The 23,234-nt window shown below is 37.4% G+C and overlaps 1 protein-coding gene across 4 annotated transcripts in view; it reads right to left on the bottom strand.

Moving 5' to 3' along the window:
- LOC117422328 (DENN domain-containing protein 1A-like) overlaps positions 1-23,234 on the bottom strand; it is a 366,743-nt gene that overhangs the window by 83,296 nt on the left and 260,213 nt on the right. The gene's annotated exons all lie outside the window — the stretch shown is intronic.

The raw sequence follows: 23,234 nt of genomic DNA, 5'->3' as shown, positions 1-23,234 counted from the left end.
TAGATGAGGGATTGTGGCCATGAATGCAACATTTAAGTTCACCCCACACATGCTCAAGTGGATTGAGATCCAGGGATTGTGTGAGATGAAGACTGAAGTCTGTCTATTGCACCAATCAATACAAATACAAAGAGTTGACATTCACAGACTTTGATCAGCAACAATGTTGAGGTGCACACAGGGTGCTATTCGACCTCCCGGTGGAATCAAAAACCTACATGCAATTAGAGGTTCTAATAAATTGGCCTTTTAGTGTATATTTAAAAGTACCTTTAAATTGAATTGCTTTTGTTTCCTGGCCCCTTTGCTTGGCATTGATATTTGCAATCATTCTCTATTGCAACTCAAATACTAAGATTTATTTATTATTATTATTATTATTATTATTTATTATTATTATTTTTTTTTTACAAGACTGTTAATGGGTTTCTCCTAAGTTCAAGAGCAGTTCTAGTTGTCTGCCATAGATATAGGTAAGTTAAGCTACATCAGCATATAGCCAGCACTATCTATAGTAGTGTAGATATAGGTAAGCTGAGCTACATCAGCCGATAGCCAGCACTATCTATAGTAGTGATCTGCCACCTTTTGGATCAAGTTACCTTTTAGTTTTCTGCAATATATATTTGTGCACCAGGTGGTGCTGGTTCACTAATATAAAGACATGTTAGCGGATCTAGCCTACATGTGTCTTTGGCAGCGAAACTGAACTCATAGTCAAAGCACCTTAACACAGACTTATCAAAAAATAATATTAGAGTAATTGTAACCACAGCCGCCGAACATCATACAAAGTTAGGGGAACAGTCAAAAATATTATATTTAAAATATTTGCCAAACCATTTGTCAACCACATGTATCTGGACATAAATAAGGTGTTTTAAACACAGTGAAAGTGAATTAAGACAGATGACTGCTGATTCAAGGTCATCCATCCCTCCTGGTCTTTACTGGTTTGTAAGACTATATACAGAAAGGTTTTACTATATGCTGCACATAAACACAGGCACCTTTCAGTTTAGTTTACTATGCAAATCGTTTTGCTATTCTCGAAACTCAGAGACCTCAGCAACTAAATTAGGTATGTTTATTATTGCATTAGGTGCATTAGGTATGTTTATTATTATTTGTTGTTACTAATGGAACATTACTGCAGGTATAGTTTACCAAGCATGTGCTTTAGCAACACAATCAGATGTTTTGTGATTTCAAAAAGCATGCCATGAACAAAAAATGAACAGAATACATTGACCTGCATCCACAGTAGAAAAGTGTAAGGATGACTTCAGTGCACATGTACGTTATGTACACACGGACAGACGGACAGGCGTCTCAAAATTACCCCGTGTTCTGATACCCTCTATGATTAAAGAAAAACCTTTCAGAGTTTCATCACAATTCTCTGGATATATGTAACAATACATACGAGTGGGTTAACTGTAGATCGTGTAGTGTTCACTTTGCAGGTTGTCATTAACTGACACAGCAGGCAGTACTTACAGAAGACCAGATGCAGTTATCAGAAGTGCACTTGGAGTCATATGCATTAAAAAGCTGAAATCGTATTTCATATTCAAGGCTCCTTTGGCACTTGCCAAAGTCCTAATCCTCGAATTTGAAAGACAATGGCCAGCATCTATTAAACTGCCATCTGCCCATAACGTTTTGTGAGACAGAAGGAAAGGTCCTGTGAAATGTAAGCATTAAGCCAGTCACAAAAAGGAACTGAATCCAGCAACCCAAAAACAAAACACTTCAAAGTGGCTGGCTTTTAAAATGGTTAAGTACGAAGGAACTGGCATTGTTCCTAAAAATATATATATATATATATATATAAAGTCACCATAAATTTAGGAAACTTTGGACATTGTACAACATTGGACAAAAATTAAAAATGTTATATTTTCAGGAACAATAGTTTTGTAAAATGAAAAAAATATTGAAAAGTAAGTAGAATCATGAGAAGAGAGAATCTGAAAGCAAAGCCTTTGAACTGAAGTGAGCTAAGCTAAGACAGAGAGAGAGAGAGTAAACAGGAGAGAGGTGGAAAAGCAAACAGCAGTTTCTCAGCAATTACTGAGCGTGAATCTTGCAGCAGGAGGGTGTGTTGCTCACACCAGTTAAACATTCTCACCTGACTCAGATGACAGAGCCAGGGCTACAATTAACACAACAGCCATTAACTCCCTTGGATCAACAACACTGTCATATTCAGTTTGGTTAAAACAGAAATCACAAGCAAAAATAAAAAGAAACAAAAATAAAATAAATATGTGATCAGCATTCTTATTGTTCTCTGTGTGCTACCTGGGAATAATCTTCAGAAATAACGGTTAATTATGAAGCAGGTCAAACTTGTCAAACTTACAAAGCAATGCTTTTATACTTTAAGCGTTGAACTGATAGTGTGCTAAATACAAAACACAACTTTTTTACACAAACATTCATTATCGAAAAAACAACAGATATTTAGAAAAATGAACAATACAAATCTTCCATATCTGGTCAACATATATATATATATATATATATATATATATATATATATATATTTTTGTTTGTTTTAACCAATCAGATGTGTCATTCAAGAAAACATATGACTGGTTAATCCAGGGATGTCAAAGTCAATTTCACAAAGGACCACATTGTAATTTGTAAGTAAAAATAATAAGAAAAGAATAGAAAATATTAGAAAAAAAAAACAAAAAAATTTGTTTGTATACATTTATACCTAGGCTCTGTTTGGACTTATTTTTCAGGGCCTTATAAAATATTGCAATATATTGCTTACCTTTTAGAGTAAGGCATTGATTTTTGAGGTGACCAGGTTCTTTACTGAATCATCACGATTCACCACTATCATCATTAAAGCTAAGGAACATCACAGCAAATGAAACGGGCATCAATCATATCTGACACTTTCCTATTGTTGACTTTGGTTGCCAGTTTTTCTGCCACACTCAGCCACGACGTGTCGTGAGCTCAGCTGGTCAGGAAAGACTCATAAACTGAGTGGGGAAACCTCTTGTATAATTAACTGGTTTCAAGATGTTTCAATGAAGAACCCCATTCAAATACTTCCTCTAAAAGCTGCCTGATTTATTTGTTTGTGAGCCCCTGAAAAATAAATGTTGAAAAGGAAAGCAAGCCCAGTTGTACTCTTTCCACACTACCTACACCACAAGATTTCTATTCAATCACAGTCCTATTATCATAATCATGCTTTATATAGGTAGTGTGGATTGGGTATTACTCCCATCCCCTACCTCCCTGTGTGATACAACAGGCAGTACAATATCACTTCATGCCTTTCGAAATGGTTATTGACGTTCTACCTCTGCTCCTAACCCTGCCTAGCTGGTGGTATAAGCATAGCCTGAGCGGGCTTGCTTGGAAAGCAGCACTTATAGCCTGAAGTCATGCTGTGGAGAGGTGTGATCCGATCCCCCTGTGACATTGTGACAAGGACCTTGGCCTGAACTAGACCTCCATGAATGGAGCCCCGATTGCCATCGATCTGTAACTCAGAGCCAGGGAGAGTGCAGTCTTTCTCTTTCTCAGCCCATTGACGTGGATGACTCAAGTGCACCAGCTCTGCTGAGCTCAGTAAGCTAGTGGGATGGTTAGAGGGAGTGCACAAGCTATAAGGAATGGATGGTAACGGTAAAGATTTTCCTTCCTTATTATTCCGTGTGCAATCATATTACTGCCCTTCCCCTTTCATGTATTTATTTTTTGAATATCAGTTACTGATATATAAGTTAGTGATTCATTTTTCATTTACTGCTGTGGCAGGGGATACATATCAGTGACATGCTCATTTCTGCTGTAACACTGATGCTGAATCATTAGGATCCTTTAAGACCCAACTTTTGGAATCAGTTAGCTACTAGAAACCTGATGACCACTGATGGGCCAAAAGGCCTCTTCTTCATCAAAGCTCCACCCTAAAGCCTGGTCATGCCACTGTATGAACTAAACAGGCTACTGTGTGCAGCAGGAGGTAGTTATGAATGTATAGCTCTGTTGTATCTTGGAGAAGCAAAACAATATTGGTAAAAAAAAAAAAAAAAGAAAATCTCTCACACGCAGATCATTTAAGGAGGTATTACTTGGTTTTAAATAGCAATACCAATAGTTCCTTTTACATCAAGCTACAGTACCTACTCCCTGCTCCTTCGATACCGACCTATGATGTATTGTTTAGTTTAAAAGAACAAAGCTACAGTGCAATAACTGAAACCTGTCTAGCAATACTACCTTCCACCATAACCCTGTTATTCCATCTTGAATCACTTTCTTGTTGACACCCCCCATGCCACCATGTACCTTGGTTAATGTGAATTCTAAACATGGTACCACAGCACAAAAAAGGGACTCCTGCCCCGGAGAGTTGATTACTGTCATAATTTGATTAGCGAGTTCAATTATTGTTTAAAAAAATGTATACAGGCCTGTTGGGAAGGTAAAGCTGGCAGTAATTAGGTCTGCAAAGTGCTGGTTTTTCAGGCGTGGCCCAGTGCCCATCGAAGGCTTCCTATTCCTGGCTTGAATATACAGTATGTGAAAATTTGGTTCCAAAGGTTTGAACACACAGCCATGAATTAAAAATCCAATCCAATAACATTAAGAAGATACTTCCACTAACACTGCCTCATGAGTTAGAATGTAGGCAATATTTTACAAACATTAGATACATGAGAAGCTTACAGTTACAATTATGTGAGCATGTTTTTAAGCACAGTATGTCAATGCCATAACACCCCACCATGGTTGTAAACCCACAGACTCCAATACAATAACTTTCTTCACAACTGGATAAGAAGTTTTCCAGTTATACATGTTCAAATGTGTGACATATGGTGGTTGGACAGACAAATTCTAAAACTCTCAATAACTTGAACTAACTAATGTCCCAATTTGATAAGCTGCAATCTGACAGTACAGGCATACAGCCATCTCAATGATATAAGTTAAAAAAGAGCAGAACTGAATGCATGCAACGTTCAAAACTTGCAGCAACCTTGGTGCCAAATTATAGTCATAATCCTATGTTTATGTCCTGTGTTTATGTCCTCAACTTCCACTCAGTGTTTTTTTTTTTTTTCAAAAAATGAAAACACACACACACACAGACACACAGCTACCAGTTCAAAGACATACCAGATTCATACAGTAAATGGCATGCAGCAGCAGGGCAAAGTTTGTACAAGGGTGAGGAAAATGCCACCTAATTAGAACACATGTGCTCCGGAGCATCTGGCTCACAGAGCTGCATTTTACACGTATGGGCGAGTTGTCGTGGTGACGGTCACATGACCAGCGCAGTGCTGAAACTCTGGGGCATGGTTCCAGAAGCACTCCTAACATGCTCTGACAGTCAGCAGATGGGCGGCCATTCATGGAGCCAAACACTGCCAGCTCCGCTCCCCTTAAGGCCAGCTCATGCTCACTCATTATCTTCACTACCAACCAAAGGACTCGTGCTACCATTCCAAAAAATATGGTCCGGTTTGCAGCTTAATGAACGGAGTGCTGACTAAAGTTCTGAAATCTCATGGTGTAGCTCCAATCAATCAATTACACATAAAGCCATTAGATACCTAGTCGAAATTCATTATACATTACAGGTCTCAAGTGCTTCCAAGATTTGGGGATTTACTTTGTAGAACATTTTCTTGATGGAAAAAGTTGTCTAGATAAGGAGTTCCAAACTTGCATTAGGCATTGCGGGCCACTAGTAGCAATTCTTAAGAAAAACAACAAATTAAAACATTTTTAAACCTGTAACACTGTTACAGGTTTAAAAATTTAAACATAATCTACTTTGTTATATTTTCATTTGAATCTTATTTTTTCTTCATCAGTATTTTATTGTAGCAAAAATGTTCAAACGGAAGCTTGTGTCACACAACTAAAACTATAGCAAAACAATGTGTTTGCAAGGTAGACTTTCATAAATTTTATTTTGAGTGTATGGATAAGTTATATACGGAAACATTCGTTGCTGCAGACCTCCTATTTTACAATATCTTTGGGGAATGTAAACAAACTTGACTGTCCACAAAGTCTGCTTCCTGGAGAAGCACACAAAAGAAAAGGCTAAATTGTTGAAAAACACAGTGAGCCCAAAGAACTATTATTCAGTATCAAGTGAATTTTACTGTATGGACACTTTCTGCAGCTTTAAATAATTAAATTGTGCAAAAAACAAACCATTGCAGGATTCATAAGAATGGACGCAGTAAACATGTGAAGAGTCTCTGGTGCGTAGCTGGCTCCTCTTCTCAAACAGCACGTGGCACAGGGTTTGCAGGTGTAGGCATTCATTAAAGGCTCCTGCAGCTCTACCTGCGTGAAGTATTTTTACCTCCAGTCCCAGGGAAGGAGCCCTCTCTATGGAGAGCAGGAGAGCTCATTAATGAGGCTAATTAGGTGTAAAGGGGGTTGAGGCTGGCATCAGCTGCAGCTTATCGCAGCTAATGATTAAGTTGTGTAATCTCTACCAGAGAACAACAGCTGACCAGGCTCCAGGGTAACCGACACTCACCGACAACGATTTCAGCACCTGAGCAACCTGACCACAGAGTCACTGGAGAAACACACAGATTCCCTTTCTTATTAACCCTCTTGAAGTCACAGGCTTACACACTGTACTACAGGCTACAGGCTTTAATCAATATATACACTTAACAGTGGGAACTCCTAAGGGTGAGTGTACCAGTGCTAAAGTCAACCTCAATGAAAAGTTGCATTAAAAAAATACATACATTTGTTTTTTTCCCCCCTGCTTTTGTCTTGCTTCTGTGGTAATGTTCTGCTCAAATATGCAAACAGGGAGCAACAAAATAGCGTTTTTATTAACTAATAGGGCATAGGGAAGGGAGAGTCAAATCAGCATGACACTCCAAAATATCACTTGACATTTTAGTGCTGCTCTGGTTACAGTTCTCTAAATGAACATAACACATGAAAAAAAAAAACACACGACTTCCCATACATTTAGTAGCTATATATTGTATACATGTTTTACTGTATGTGGCTTTTTGATAATTGTATAACATTGATATGATGTGAGTTACCATCTATCTACCTTTCCACTGTTTGAAGACATCAGCGTGGTATTTGTCCTCCTTTTTGAAAGCAACATTTCTGATGTGCTATGATTATAAAAGGGTGATTTTTAAAATGGGTTTATACATTTATAAAGGTTAAGGTTTTTGCGTCATATCCCTGAGATCATCTTGTTTGCTAAGATAATCTTTGTTACTTGGCTATTGTCTATCCTTCCTAAAGATTATGGGAGGCAGTAACCTTTGAACTCGGTTGGCCCCCATGCTCAATGATATTTTGTAGAGGAAGAGCTGAGGTTTCATAATCTTTCTGGGATGAAGAAGCACAGACACTGGACAAACAAGAAAGATGTATGTGCTAAATGAAAAAAATCACATTGAAGGTAATAAGCAACACCATAAAGACTGAGTGGTTTATTAGACAAAACAGTAAGCATGATGAAGTAATTTGGCACCTCTGTTAGTTAACCATACATTCCCAGATAATAGTCTATTTTTATACACCATATTATATATAGTTTTACCTAAGCTATCTAGTACCATATACTGTTTCTACATAACATGAATGAATACAAGCTAGAACTACTGAGAACAACATAATAAACACAATTACTCTTCACAATAAAGGAGTCAAACTGACTTAAGAAAAGCATTTCTAGGTAATACCAACCGTACGAACACAGCCACACTGACTTAGAAACAAGTCTGTATTTTACTGTATTAAACAACTGACCAGAGTTAATTGAATTATATTCTTTATCAGTCAATTTCGGATTCCCTTATTACAAAAAATGAGTCAGTGTTAATCAGCGCATCAATATGAATATAACAAAGGCTCCTAGCTATTGTTACAGTAACTGTATTGCTGAGAAATAATGAATTCAGCAGTCAAGTTTGCACATTCACTGGCTGGTATCTTGTGCCCTGAGGAAACAGCAGCAGCCGTTCACAGCTGGCACCGGGTTCCGCTGTGTGCCAGGAAATGGCACATCGCTCCCACTCCCTCACACATGCACAGACACCACTCAGCCAGCTCAACAGCTTCTCTGAGCACAGTGCTTGGAAACAAGCCTCACACTCCTACCAGATATGTTCTACACTGCAGTGCAGGTCATGTCTGTATACTCTACATAGACATGCATGTCTTCCTGGGGCGTTTGCCTGTTTGACCTCAAGTGACCACACTGCCTAACAACCTGTTCCGCAGTATAAAGGGCTGCCTTTTAACAAGGGAGCACTGTGCTATGTATTTACTATCAATGCAGAAGGACTGCTAAAATCCCAATAGGGTAGCCGTCATTCCTATGCTGTGCCGCTGGAATTCATTATGAATCTGTGGCCATTTGCTGAAGTTTAATCTTCAGAAAATAAACTAGACAAGTAGAACAGATCATCCCATTTGTATTTTGTACACAATACATTATTTCAACAAAATCTGTAATTAATATAAAATATAAAATAAAATCAACCAATAGAAGATCTGTATTTTCTCTGCAGCAGTCCAATCATAAGTGAGTGGAGGCGGGACATAAACATTTGAAGGTCTTTAGTAGGTTTAACCAGTGGGTTTAAGCAATAAGTCAAAGATCTGCCTCTTGTTATGCAGCTGTCAAAGATCCTGCCCCTGGTTTTGCAGCTGTCCAATCATTAGTGAGCAGAGGCGGGACATAAATATGCTAAGGTAGCATATTTTAAGAATAGCTGAGTTTCGAGTGATATTGTTTATTATAGAGATCGTTATTGAGTATTATATTGAGAACTTCGAAGTAATATTTCAAATGGCTTTTTACAAATTAAAAAACCAAATGTTGTCAGACAATGGAGACATTGTAGTCGTTTCGGTTACGAATCAATTTTCAAGAAGAACTTTTCTCAGAAAAAATGAAGGTATACACCACAAAGGGAAGTGATATACTCGCCACTTCCAAAATCCAAACTATGAAAGGTATCCGCCGCTTACTGGTAGCTGTCAATTTAAAAAACGATACTGCTGAACTGTATTTTGTTCAGTACAGAAAAGGCAATATGGAACAGCACTGGCTACAGCAATCAGATGTCTAACCAAGTCAGCACAAAAACATGAGCGTTCCCAAAGCCACTTGCGAGCCACTGTGACACTCAAAACCTTTGGACCAACCTAGAGTGATGTTGAACCGGATGAGCAGAAGCGTAGGGATACAGTACATCACAAGGAGCAAGTAGGAAAAAAAGGGAGGTTCTTAAATGCTTGATTGATTCTGTTGTTTACCTTGGCAAGCAAGAACTGGCATTCAGAGGGCACGATGAAGGCAGCAACTCCTCAAATAGAGGTGATATGTGGAATTACTTTCTCTGATTTCTGACTATGACAGCATGTTAAGCAAACACTTGTCAATAGTCACAGTATTCTCACGTACCTGTAATAAGATTCAGAACGGCTTAATCTCTTCAGTGCCTCAGGTTCTGCTAGATGCAGAAGTACAGGAAGGAAGCCAAGTACGTAGCTATAACGGTAGATTAAACAACCAATGATGGAAACGCAGCTCAGCTGTCTTATGTTTTCAGGTATGTGACTGAGTGGCCTGAAAGAATGGTTGTTCTGTGAAAATGTGTTACATTTACTAAAATAAAATTAATAATAAAAATGCTTGTAAAAAAAATAAATAGATTAATCAACTAATGCCCATAAATTAACTGATCAAAAATGTATCAAGTGACAGCCCTAATACACAGTCCAACTTCACTATAAAGAACCCTTCTTATAACAAACCCCCTTTTTTAACGATCCAAGCAGCAAGAACCGTTTTCTTCAATGGAAATTAGCCCTATTAGAGCGATCACTTTTACAAAATCTACCTGCATAAAACAATCTCGGTAGTGACTGACACTGAACTTTCTCCACTGTGAATGTGTTACTCTCTCAGTGAAAACAAAGACCTTGGTAGGCTAATTCCAAGATAAGGCTGATTCATAGATAACCTATCAGAACATAAGAAGAACATAAGAAAGTTTACAAACGAAAGGAGGCCATTCAGCCCATCTTGCTCGTTTGGTTGTTAGTAGCTTATTGATCCCAGAATCTCATCAAGCAGCTTCTTGAAGGATCCCAGGGTGTCAGCTTCAACAACATTACTGGGGAGTTGGTTCCAGACCCTCACAATTCTCTGTGTAAAAAAGTGCCTCCTATTTTCTGTTCTAAATGCCCCTTTATCTAATCTCCATTTGTGACCCCTGGTCCTTGTTTCTTTTTTCAGGTCGAAAAAGTCCCCTGGGTCGACATTGTCAATACCTTTTAGGATTTTGAATACTTGAATCAGATCACAGTGTAGTCTTCTTTGTTCAAGATTGAATAGATTCAATTCTTTTAGCCTGTCTGCATACGACATGCCTTACCCAGGATAATTCTGGTCGCTCTTCTTTGCACTCTTTCTAGAGCAGCAATATCCTTTTTGTAACGAGGTGACCAGAACTGATGGCAACGGTTGCATTCGTCACACATGATTTGCACTGTTGTAGTACGAATCATGTGTGACGTATGCAACTGTTGCCATTTTCACACATCATGCAACCATGGCAACAGGCGTGAGGAGGTAACAAGATTGAAACAGCAAGCACTGAGAAAAGCATGAAAAATATGAAGCAATCTACGCTGGATGTTTTTCAAGAGAAAGGGCACGTAATTGCTGTATTCAGCATGTAAGTGTACTTTGTATTGTTTTCATTTCTTTACTGTTTTCATTTAAATATACAGTTTAAATGCTGATCGATGTGAAGTTGTTTTGAAAGAACTACTGTATACTGTATAAAGATGTTTAATTCAATTTGGGCATTTCTTCATTAGTCTGCAAATTGCCAAACCCTATTATAATGAACAACCTGATATAACAAGCATCCATCAACAGTCCAAAGCACCTTTGACCATTGTTCCATTGTCCAATTTCTGTGTTCTTGTGCATATTTTAGCCTTTTAGTCTTGTTCCCCTTTCTCAACAGACGTATTCTTACAGCAGCACATCATTTCAGTCCTGATTTCAAGAGTGATCTTCGTACTGTTGATTTGATGGACAACGACACCTGAGCCTTCTGCCAGTTCTGCTGTCAATTCAATGCTTGTCTTCTTTCTATTCCTTAAGGATATTATCTTCAAGTATCGCTCATCCTTGTTAGACAGTTTTTTGGGTCTTCCAGTCCTGGGTTTGTGAAGTACAGATGATGTTTCTCTGTACTTGTTGATGATGCTTGAGATACCACACCTTGAAAATCGAGTGATGCAAGCTATTTCACTCAATGTTTTTCCTTCTTTTGCAAGTCAAGGTTGTTATAATAGTAGAAAACACTAGTGGAGACTTTGAGTAAATTGTTGACGCTCATAATGCATCAGAGTAGAAAAATGCAACATGTCTAAGACTTTTGCACAGCAGTGTGCATTTAGTCCCTTCAGATCAGTAGACTTGTGTAGCCTTTTTAAGTACTGGAAACATCGAAATAATAATAATAATAATAATAATAATAATAATAATAATAATAATAATAATAATACATCTCTGATTAAATAGTTATCAATGTTAATGCGCATCATGTTGCGTAATTCTTTGCGACATCTATTGGCCATATTCCACTGTTGCTGTTGTTTTAAAACATGGCATCCAAGCAAAGTAGCATTGTGTAGAATTTATTTACCAAAGCAGAAGAAAATGGAATTTGCCAGCTCAGCCAAGGAAATATTTCATTCAAAGGAGGAAGCACTAGCACACTTACCTAATGTGCTCCACAAATATTTTTTATTTAACCCAAAACAAAACAGGTAAATGTTTCGTAAGTGTGTGAGTAATGTTTTTCTCGTGCTGATTTAATTTTGTACTTTGCACCTTACATATTTTGGAGTGCATGCTTTTTCTTTCTTAATCTACTTAATTAAAATAGGAAAACTGTTTCCAGTTTTCAGTCTGTTTTCTGAGGTACAACGTTCACAATACTGTATTTATTTGTTTATTTATTTTGAAATAAAGGCTACTTATTAATGGATCACAGAGTTATCACTGACATGATCTCAACAGGATGTTGTTATGTTGTTTTCTTTCCGATTTAGTTCCTGAGAAGAATAGTCGCCACAATTCTTATTATTGAGGTGAACTTGCCGCTGTCTGTTATTGTTTTCTGTAAAACCTTCAGTACGTTTACATGACAAAGCGTTTTCCGAAAACTAATGTTTTCGGAAAACTGAATCAGAAAACTGATTTTCTTAAAACGTCACTTTTCTGTGTTTACATGATTAACGATAGAAAGTCTAATTAGAATTCAACTGTATACATGGATTGAAGTTTTCAGAAAACGCAGGATATTTTCGCATGCAAAGTACTAAGTACGATTTGAACAGACCGGACATTTTTCTGAGATAGAGCGGAGACCAATCCAATAACTCAAGTGCTTTATCGAAGTGTCAGGTCTTAAATTCAAAGATTACTATCCTATACCTCTTTTCAGATTCCCCACTATGTGCAATCAGCCTTTCCAACAGCTCATCCTGTTCTATATTACCAGTTTCTTTTGCAGACATTATTTTAAAATATCACGTAATTTTAAAGCTGGAAAACATTCGCTGCTTCAGTATGCACTATTAAAAAAATACATACAGACAAATATTACTTGATCCCTAAAATTATTATTTATTTATTTACTTATTTCTTAGCAGACGCCCTTATCCAGGGCGACTTACAGTCGTAAACAAAAATACATTTCAAGAATCACAGTACAAGTATTAATACAATTAAGAGCAAGATAAAATACAATGACTTCGTTTCTAGCAAGTACAAGTATATGACAAAAAGTGTATGACAAAATAAGATTCAATAACGGAGCAAATGAATCCATGCAGACTGACTACATATTATTATTTTCTCTGTTTACTAAAACCACGTGCAGGAATGAAGGTCAGAGTTTGCACATGTGCAGTACGCTAACAGAATAGGTTTTCTGAAAAGTGCGTTTACATGATATACATTTGGTTCGTTTTTGGAATTGAACAGGAAATTTCTAGGTGCTGTTTTCTGAAAACTGACCTAAGGAATATTCCGATACATTTTCTGAAAACTGTGTTTACATGACTTTTGATATCGGAATTAGTTTTAGGAAAACTTAGTTTTCCAAAAAATATCGGAATTCTTATGCTCATGTAAACGCACTGAAGAATATCCTATCAATTAAGAATAGGTTTAATGGAAAGCTTACAACTGCACCGTCATATTTTCTACATTTTCTTTAAATTCTCAAATTAATAAATCGATACCCGGGTAGTAAAGAGACCCAGGTCGGGTGTTTTAAAACCCGACGGGTACCCAGGTTTTTGGGTACCCGTGCTGACCGCTAATATATATCTTAGTAAATTGACTGCAATATAAGGCCACCCCTGCATTAAGTATTGAGGCCACTATCAGCAGTCCCAAACATTTCAAAGCTCTATTAAATTACCTCTCTAATATACCCAACATGATGTAACCTTCTGAAAAATTAGAAGCATGATGTAACTTATTTCCAAAACACAATCTTCAACAGTAAATTAGAACAGTTTGCATGAGTGAAACTTAACTTTCAATAAAAGCTTTGGCAAATCTTTTGACCATGTACAGTATATGATTGTCACGCGACTGTAAGGGAAATAGTTTCAGATTGACAAAGTGCAGTTGCAAACCATTAACATACACAATTCCAAGCAGTTTTAAAATACAGTGCACCAACAGCAACGTGTTATGAAACAGTTTAGAAACAGGGATCCAGACATTATCAAATAGTTGACTTATTAACATCCTTTTTAAAACAGCGACTAGTCAACCTATTTGACTGTTGTTACCTCCACTACCGGACTGAGATTAGCAGCCGTTCTCCTCCTAGTGTGACGTGGGGACAGATGGACACGGAGGAGCAGTGTCTTTTTAGTCTGCTTAATAAAATTTAAGGTTATTAAAGCACAGTCAAAGCTTGTGTTAGTAAAACACTCAATCGAATAAGTAAGACAAACGGCTGCTGTAATGCTGCATTGCATAGGCATGTTTAAGGCATGCTTGGCAACGGATTGCTTTTACTCTGGGGGCTTACAGATAATGCACTTTTTAAGCAAAGAAAATATGATACTTCCCAAATACCAGAATAAATTGTGTGCCTGCAGATGACAAACTAACAGTGCCAAGAAACAGAGCGCTCTGTCACATGACCAGCTGCTGAATCCTGCACTACGGCTTAAACGTCTCAGACTGCTATCTCGTTCCTATTATACATTCTTAATAAACAATTACATAACAAACAGAGTTGCTGCCCTTAATTGGAAACATAAACATTAAACACAGTGTTTATACAGCATCATAAATAGCCATATAAAATGGGGTGGAAATCAGCTGTGTGGCTGCTGAATATGGTTTGTACTACCCAAAGTGATACAATCACAACATTCCCTGAAATACAAATGTAACCATGACCCAATACTTTATATCAAAGCTCCTCTCTGAGCCTGTGACACAGTCGTGACCCTGCCCCCGAGGGATCAAAAGCACTGCAGTCACAGAACTCAGCGTCACGTTTCCTTCAAGCCTGCTGCAGTCATGGACGCAGCTTTCTTGAAGGTTAATGGTAACATTTATTTTTCAGGGAAGCAAGGTTATGATAATAACCTAACATTCCCTTTCAAGTATGAAATGTAACCATTACTGAATGGGTGAGTATACCCAAGCCGTCACGTGGGCAAGATTGCAGAACGACCGGAATGATACAAGGCTAAACCGAGAGGCTGCCCTGTGCGTTACCATTTGGAACCCCAGTAATAAGTAACTAGGGCTAAAAAACTGAGGGTGAATTTCACCTCTATGCTATAGGAACGATAACTATTAAACAAAGTATCAATTATATCACAATAATCAAACCCTACTCATAATAATACTGTAACTTCCCCTTCCTGGAAGTTTACTGTAAAAAAATGTATTTTCTACAATAGGACTGAGTATGGTGTGGGGTCAGTGTTTTTCTTCTTTTTAAACCCTTCCATTTCAGATTAGATTATTTTCACTGTCTCATGTTGCTGCTTTGCAGAAGTGGCAGTGGGAACCTGCAGGACCTGTGTGTCCTGGCCAGCATTCTGAGTTGGTGATGGGACCATCAAGTGGTGCTGTGGAGGGCTGAGAGAGCTCCGAGGTACAGTGCATCCCAATTAAAGGCAGCAAAAACAGACACAGCAGCTCACCTGTCAAGGACTCATCTCAAAAACATAACTGCCATTGACAGATGTGCTCAGATGGGCGCTATATGGCTGGAAGCAGTCTATCCCAGTAACAAACAAAATATTTCAAGAATGTTCTACTTGGGACACCCTTGAGAACCATCCAAATCAAATATCTGATATTGATATTATTATTATTATTATTATTATTATTATTATTATTATTATTATTAATAATAATAATAATAATAATAATAATAATAATAATAATAATAATACTACATTTGAGCTTATTATCAGAGAATTATTTAAAATGAAGCGATAACTATTGGGTGTGTCACGTGTACAAGGAGGTATCAGTCTTCTGAGTCATCACGATGCAAGCTGTGCTGTGAATGGGATCCTTTTGCGCTATTCCATTTACTTTGAATTAATGCTGCAGCGCTTATTTTAAATTGCTAAAAACATCTGCAGCGCTTATTCAAGGGCAGTGGTAATTAGAAGTACTATGGTTTTCAAAAGGCACGATGTTGTATTGCGTTTTTTGTACGGTATTTCAGGGAGAGGTATATGGAAGTTTATTTCTGCGGATACAACTTGATCAGGATGGCGAAGAAGTCCTACAACTTTAAACTGAAAGCTGTTGAGCTCGCAGATCAGATCAGTGTTTGACTTACTAAGGCCACATACCAGTGTAGCGTGAAGAAGGAAAATGACTATTCAAAAATGACTTTATAGTCAAAATATGTGAAAACAGAACAAATTTATAATTTGATTTCCACTTGATTTACAAAAACTGTGGTTGCTGTAGTCAGGTTTTATAGTGTCTTACAAAGAAAGGATCCAGTTAAATGAAACATTGACATTCAAATCCCCCCCCCCCCTCCCCTTATTATTATTGTTGTTTTGGTACACAGTGCAGGACCTACAAAAGCATGTCAGCTGAAGATGATAGAAGCAAGCCATGCAAACCTGTAGCAGTCACTTACATTGAGCCAATGCTAACATACAACCTCCCTGCTGAAGGGAATACATAAGCAATTAACAAACAATAAATAATTAGACTGCTGGACAGTCTGGAATGAACCATGCAGCGCTCAGGATGATTAATGCTTTGCAAGAAGCTTTCCAAAAGAAACACTGACCCGACCCACATATCCACAGGACCTCGCCCATACATGCAACTCCACATGTACAGTTCGCAAACAAACATTAGCACCATCAACAATTGGACCAGATGCAATCCATTTTCACGAGCTGGACATAGCAATCAATTAAGAGGAAGACTGGAATTATAGTGATATTAATAATTATACAGACAGTCAAACTCCTGTTTATAGAAGCCAGCCAGAAGAGCTGGCATCCCTCAAGTGTTTTTATTCCGGACAGTTTTTAAATATATTATTATGGCAAATATTGTAACTATTGTTGACATATATTCTGGTGGGAGAGAATCTTTTTCAGAATATAAAGTGGACTCTTGTTATTACATAAGGATGTGGCACCATACTATATTTGAATATTCATTCCTTTACTGCAACTGACTTACATGTAACTCTTCAAAACTTGTGCCCCCTTCCACTGATATTACACAGCCATACTAAAGCTACTCTTTACAGGATCAGTGACAATGTTGTTAAAAACACAATTTTTATTATTAAGATGTCCTGATTGTTTAGGATTGCTGCAGTATTTGAATTGTTTGCTTAACATGCATCACTGGTATCAGATGACTTTGAACACAACGCTGTCAACTGGCAATGGGCATCACGTAAACTGGCTTGTGTGGAAACCCTTTGAGGCAATGGACTAAGACAGACAAGATGAAGCTGTTGTTTGGAATGCTTGACAACAGATTGCTTTTACTCCAGCGGGTCACACATTATTATCTGTTAGCTGACAAACTAACAGTGCCAGAGATTAAAACCCTGAACAAACTGAATATGTACAGAATACAGGGTAGCTGAGGCAGTGTCTGGTATTAAAGCAAGCATTCTCAATAAGAGAATGTAAGACTCTGTATTGTTATTATTATTATTATTATTATTATTATTTATTTATTTATTTATTTCTAAGCAGACGCTCTTATCCAGGGCGACTTACAATTGTTACAAGATATCAAATTATTTTTACATACAATTACATTATTTTTTACACATTATTTTTACATACAATTACCCATTTATACAGTTGGGTTTTTACTGGAGCAATCTAGGTAAAGCACCTTGCTCAAGGGTACAGCAGCAGTGTTCCCCACCTGGGATTGAACCCACAACCCTCTGGTCAAGAGTCCAGCGCCCTAACCACTACTCCACACTATCCAATTCAATTATAAATCAGCAAGGGGTTTTTGCACAGGGTTCAACAGCCCCCAGTTCAAGTTCAAGCAAAGTCCAAGCAAAAAATAAAAAGAAAAAAGGATTAAAGCTGTTTAAAAGTCACTGCTTTAAATGAAGGATTCTCCTAGTTTGGTGCTGCAGACTCAAAGTGCTCCCTGCCTCTCTCTTCCCTGGCTTGCTCCTAGGATGACAGCACTCTGAACATGCCCACTGTGGATAGCTCTGATCACATCGTTTAAGAGTTTTCCTGCACTCCTGCTCACATTAATCTTCAGAATGGAAACCATGGTACATTTCTCTGCTAGCCCAAACACTTGCAGAGCTCTCCCACTTCTTGGTTTCCCAGAGAAACACTTTGTGCATCAAAAACATTCCTCATGAATCAACTTGGTTTCTCGGAAACAAAACAAACCAATTTTTCTGCCAGTTTCACCCAGTCCTTGTTTCTTGTCACCTGGTTAATGAACTTCACTTAATATAATTAGGCCTGTCCGGCCATGCCCCCCCCCCCCCCGACCCAAAACATAATGTCAAAAAAGCATCATGACCCTGGGTTACATTGTGTTGCCTGGTAACCAGTGCTCCCTTTTTATTTGTATATAGCATTTCAATGTGCATAGCTCATTGCTTATATTGATGTTTATGTTAATGCATTACATTGTTTTTTAAAACTCACAGGAATGAGTTTTAATATCACTCTACAACAGATTATTCAAAGAAGAATTGAGACGAATCAGTATGTCTTTCTTGTGGCAGTCTAAACCTTCGGGGGAAATCTTAAGGAGAGGAGGAAGCCAACAACAGTTTTCCTTTGGGCACGCTCAGTGTCTGTTGATTACAATACTAGCTCACAAAACAAATTGTTAAAGCTCTGATTGCTACAACTACCGATGGTTAAGAGATGAAAAAGCATGCAAGTCTCTAGCCATGTACTCTGTCTGTATGTCTGTAGTTTTTTCTCCCCTCTGCAGCTCACACTAATCCATTGTTCCTCATCAGCGTACAGGCTTCATTCTTGTAATTAGCTGTCAGAACAGGGCCGACAGCAGCTTAAGACTGTCCGCTCCAATCATATTAATGAAATGCAATCCACTCAAATGTCCTCGATGCATATCTGTAATTGCATTAGAGAGGCAGGGAACAACCAATTAATACCAGAGAAGTTTCCATCGGATCAGCCCCGATAAGGGGGTGCACAAAGGGGGGCAAAATGGGGCAAATACCCCCTAATAATCAACTAACTCAGATATCACAGAGATTCAAAAGTTGCCAACAGCTCACTCAAATCACACAGTGTAGGATAATACCATAGTGCCATAGTGCTCACTCAAATCACACAGTGTAGGATAATACCATATTGCCACAGTGCTCACTCAAATCACACAGTGTAGGATAATACCACAGTGCTCACTCAAATCACAAAGTGTAGGATAATACCATAGTGCTCACTCAAATCACAGTGTGGGATAATAGTGACTGACAGAAACTGGAAACTTGATAGAAGGGTTAGACACCAGGCATTTTTACACAGCATTTAGTCCAGTCTTTTATTTGGCTACTTTACCAGTTAACAAAGTACTATTCATGAAGTCAGAGCTTCCAGTCTCTTAAGGTCGCTGAAGTTTATTTCTCCTATTCATACTGTGGGAGTGATTTACAGACAGGAGTTCATGCTTTGAAAAACAATACAGTCCTACTGTTAAAATTCTTGTTGGATTTTACCTGCCAATAAGTAGTTAAGCCATGAGTTCCATTCCTGGTATCTTTTTCTTATAGAAAACAGACACTAAATTATAAATGAAAGCTTTAAAACAAGTTTGATAAATATTATTAAATGCTTGACCCTCCAGGATCATCTATTTCTGATACGTTCAGCCTGTCTGTCTGCATCAGACACTGCACACAATATTATTTAAATTCATTATTCTTTAGGTATAGGCTCATTTATGGAAATAATGAATACGTTTTGCAATGCAGATCGTGAGCACAAGTTCTCACCATTATTTTGGTTTAATAACCACAGAAAAATGAACAAAAATAAAGGGCTCTGTGTAAACAGTATATTAAAGTGTCTGCCACATGCATTCTGTAACGAAAGTACAAGTACATACAAACTATATATATACGAAATGCAATTTTCATATTGTGATTTAAACTGCACTGATGTATTTGAACTGAGAGGCGATTGCTTAAATGGAAATAATAAGACACACACACATGCACAAACAGTACAATATAAAACGATTAAAAGCACAGAATGAATAAAACACGTTGTATGGAAAGGTAGAGCTGGAAGGGAATCAGATTGCCTGGGCTCAAAGGTAAGAGAACTGAACCCATTCTCATTCCTCTAATAGGGGAGCAGAGACCGCTTCCTCGCTACTTGTAGAATTTCATTCACATTGCATACACCGCCTGGCCTGATATTTACACACAGAAACTACTGCGTCCCTTGTGGCTCCACATTAGATCATTACTAGACAAATTATAGCTGGACCTCACCTACAACCACCACAGATGAGGAAAGTTGAACCTAATCACCTACTTAATCCCTACAAATGGCTGCCTTTGCCATCTTTAAGCTCTTTATAATGCCTGGTAGTGGGATGAGCCAGACTGACAAAATGATCTAATAGCCCTGATATTTATTACAGGAACCAGGGGTTTAATATTCCATCAATTAAGACTTCTGACAATGTATTGCTTAGAGCTTAAAGTTGGGGATTCTGCAATGTTGGTAATTCATTAAAGTTCCTGTTAATTTAAATTTCTTTAGCTATGACAGGCTACTTCTGTGTAGTGGTTAGAACTGACTACCTTACCATTTTCCTCAGGCAAAACACATGATCGTAGATCTAAATAACTAGGTGCAACTGTATAAGAAAACCGCGATGGCAGACCTTCAAATATGTGAATTCAATATCCTGCTAGAGCAATTCAAATGAACACCAGCATACAACTTAAGGAAAGTGTTTTCATGAAAGAAATGCAATTTAACAGGTAAAGCTTAAATACAGGGTTCATGATGTCCATACATCTAAAATGATCCCAATTATACAGCAAGTAGGCTACAAAATAAGTGAACAGGAACATGTTTATTTACTATTTACAAGATCTACTGCACTACACATGCTGTAATAAAACAAATACATTCAAAATAATGTACCTGGACATTGAGCCAGACTTGTTTGTCATAGAGTTCATTTTTATATTAATAATACTAGCATTATCTAAATACATTCATACATACAGTGCATACATGCAGGTAAAAGTAAGTACAGTACATACATTTCAAAACTAACTGCATCACGTGCTACAACACATATTCAGTTACTTGAACAAATACTGCAAAAATGAACAGATTTGTTCCTACTGTACACCGAAACTGTAAATGGTTGTATCAAAAAGATATGCAAAGAAAAACAATAAATACATGACCATGTTTCTCTCCTATTTTGTTCAGAAGGTTACTTGATGAGGTACCAGGTTTTTATCAGCATTTTTTTTTAATGAATTGAAAATGAAAGGATATTTTGTATTGTAGGTATTGTTTATTCTTTTCTGAGCTTGTATTAACATGAGACAGTCACCTCAAGTTATTATTATTAAGTGATAAAAAGCCCTGGAGACCGATTCAACAAACAGAATGAACAGAACATGTTAACAGCAGCCTTCTGACAACACAAACCTTTTAGTAATTAAATATCCTAACAACACAGAAGAAGTAGCGCCTTCATTAGACAAACTCCCTTCAAGGCAACAATATGTTCACCTCTGTCATGCCGAACATGGAAGTGGAACGAGACGCTCCTCTTTAATTGGGGTGCCACTAGGCGTAAGGTTTGAGTTTGTTTCGAGGAGGCTGGATCACTGAGGCTGACACCTGGAAAACCCACAACACTGGCATTAGGCAGGCAGCATGCTACCACTTTACATGCACTCACATCGCAGCGAGGTGCAAAGATGATGTCCGTTTCAGAAAACCAGCAGCTTTTTCACTATTCTGACTGCAAAACAAAAGCAGCTAAAAATCCAGCCCCACACATACTGTCGTTCTTTCTGGGGTTTACGTTTAATGTACACAAGTTCATTACATACTAGATCAAATACTGTACAATGGGATCATTATGCAGAGACTAAAATTCAGTAATAAAAAAAACAAAAAAACTTGAATTACAAAACTAGTGTGAAGCAGATCAGGAGGTCCATTTAAGTAGCCACTTCTACCATAAGAGGCAGGGTCACCTGTACATATTAACTTATACATTCTGTTATTAAACTAGTGGTTTTGTTAGAAATGGAGAACTAATCCATTTAATCTGTTCTTTGTATGTCATTTCAGTGGAGTGAGTACTTTCCTCCTCTTCTAACCCGTTGCTGCACACATTCTTCCACTGTTTCTTATTTAGCACTGTTAAAATAATATGCAGTCACACTGATATCCACAGTTTTATATATTACAGTTCAGTGTGTAAAACAAAGTAAATATCTTATTTTCATGGCTAAAAAAATAAATAACAAAAAAAATGAAGTAGAATTTACACACACAAAAAAATAAGCTCTAAATACGTTAAAAATGAAGTAGAATTTACACACAAAAAAAGCACAAAAAAATGTGTCAAAAATGCTAGTACTGATTCCTTGTTAATATAAAAATGATGTCAAAGATTTTTCAGATGTGTTCATGGAGTCCGTTTAGTGATAGTCAATGCAGATGGTCTTTCTGAAGTTTTTGTACTTCACATTACGTTTAAGGCTCACTGTAGTTCCCCTTTATTAACGTTTCACAGTCTTGCAAAACTAGTGGTTGATATAGTTTACCGCGCGCGGTCAGCGAGAGGAACTAGCTCCTACCTGGGTATTTTAGTTTCACTCTGATCGGTGTTACTGACATCGAAGTTTTAAAGTAACAACATATAATACTGTATACTGATCTACTGTCATATAACAAATATTCTTACACAATGCATTGCCCTCCTCGTTAATGGAAAGAATGTATGTACATGTACCGTATGCTTATTCAAATGCAATTAATACCTGGACTTCGGTTTCCAGCTGAATTCTAATTTCTATTGGTATTTTAAATAGATGACATTGCTGTTTTTTTTTTTGACTGTGTATTTGAGAAACCGTTTCATAATGTTAAAATGAGTATTTAATAAAACAGGTACTGTAGTGTACGAGAAGCATAGTCTACCTAATGATGGCTCCAATGTTCATTGCAGACTCTCTCTCCAGTGTAGGAGCACCATTATGAGTGCTGTACGCATACAAGGCACTTAGTTATGCGATGCAAGATGTGAATGATAAAGCTGCAAAACTAATATTCATCTAACTTAATGTCATTAACTTAGCAACTGCAAAGATAATAAATTAAAACAATCCGACAATAATATGTACCATGCTGAATATCAATTTGTTCAGCACAATATCCTTAATAAAGCCAGGAAAACACACTTTATTTTTTAATTTTGTATTCATTTTAATTATATTGGCATTGAACAGTAAGCAGGGGTTTTTTTTGTTTTGTTTTTTCCTGTACGTTAATTTAAAAAAAAAAAAAAATACTGTTATATTTGAATTTTTTGAGGTGCTTGATTGTACAAATTATACACGGGAAGTGCTGTGTAAATATTTTTT

The sequence above is a fragment of the Acipenser ruthenus genome, chromosome 15, assembly GCF_902713425.1.
Source record: "Acipenser ruthenus chromosome 15, fAciRut3.2 maternal haplotype, whole genome shotgun sequence".
NCBI lineage: Eukaryota > Metazoa > Chordata > Actinopteri > Acipenseriformes > Acipenseridae > Acipenser > Acipenser ruthenus.
The sequence above is the reverse complement of the archived record's forward strand: the minus strand, read 5'-3'. Positions and strand labels throughout refer to the sequence as shown.